The sequence below is a fragment of the Gossypium arboreum genome, chromosome 6, assembly GCF_025698485.1.
Source record: "Gossypium arboreum isolate Shixiya-1 chromosome 6, ASM2569848v2, whole genome shotgun sequence".
Classification (NCBI taxonomy): Eukaryota; Viridiplantae; Streptophyta; class Magnoliopsida; order Malvales; family Malvaceae; genus Gossypium; species Gossypium arboreum.
Window position 1 is genome coordinate 12,785,798 of NC_069075.1, and position 1,264 is coordinate 12,787,061.

Genomic DNA, 1,264 nt, shown 5'->3' on the forward strand with positions numbered 1-1,264 from the left:
AAAACCTAACACTATTCAGATGATACAGCAGTTTGTTCAGTTTGATGGCTTGCAGGATGAAGATCCTAACACTCACTTAGCAAATTTCCTGGAATTTTGCGATACATTCAAAATCAATGGCGTTTCTAATGATGCAATTTGTCTTTGGTTATTTCCCTTTTCACTGAGAAACAAAGCTAAACAGTGGTTGAACTCGTTACCACGAGGGTCTATCACTACTTGGGAACAAATGACCGAGAAATTTTTACTAAAATATTTTCCACCGGCTAAAATGGCTAAATTGTGTAATGATATCTCTTCTTTTGTGCAGATGGATTTAGAAACACTTTACGATGCATGGGAGAGATACAAGGACTTATTGAGAAGGTGCCCTCACCATGGGTTACCGCTTTAGCTGCAAGTTCAAACATTCTACAATGGTGTGAATCCCTCGATAAGACAAATGATTGACGCAGCTGCTGGCGGAACCATCAACAATAAAACACCAGAAGATGCCTATGAATTTATAGAGGAGATGTCACTGAATAACTATTAGTGGCAAGTTATGAGGACAAAGACAATGAAAACTGCCGGCGTTTATAACATCGACTCAGTTACTATGCTGTCAAATCAGGTGGAACTTCTCAATAAAAAGATTGATAGTTTTCTTGGTTCTACGAAGGTACATCCAGTAATGAGGTGTGACTCACGCGGAGGAGGAGTGCATACAGAATACTAATCCTTCAATCCCACAACCGAAGAGGAACAAGTCAACTATATGGGTAATAATAACTTTAGATCTCAAAATAACCCATACAGTAATACTTATAATGCAGGTTGGAGGAACCACCCCAATTTCTCCTGGGGTGGTCAAGGGAATCAAAAGCCACAAAATCCTCAAGGTTTTCAACAGCCACCTTATCAACAAGAAAGGAAGCTGAACCTTAAAGAGATGCTCTCTAAATTCATCTCGGTGTCAGAAACCCATTTTCGAAACACCTAGACAGCACTTAAGAATCAACAAGCATCGATCCAAGGACTCGAAAATCAGATAGGCCAGCTGTCCAAATTAATCTCCGAACGACCACAAGGTAGCCTACCAAGTAATACTGAACCTAATCTGAGGGAACACCTCAATGCAATTAGCACTCAAAATAAGGAAGGATTCATTGCACCTGAGCCAGAATTACAACAAGACAGCGCGATGAACAAAGGTCGAGAAGAGGTAAACAATGATGATCCTAAACAGGTAAGTACGAATCATGAACCTCGCGTGCCATATCTT

At 40.3% G+C, this 1,264-nt stretch overlaps 1 non-coding gene across 1 annotated transcript; it reads right to left on the reverse strand.

Moving 5' to 3' along the window:
- Positions 1 to 277: 277 nt before the first annotated feature.
- Positions 278 to 384, reverse strand: LOC128294870 (small nucleolar RNA R71). The gene has a single exon (XR_008285177.1). It is a non-coding gene; the product is annotated as a small nucleolar RNA R71 (small nucleolar RNA).
- Positions 385 to 1,264: the final 880 nt, after the last annotated feature.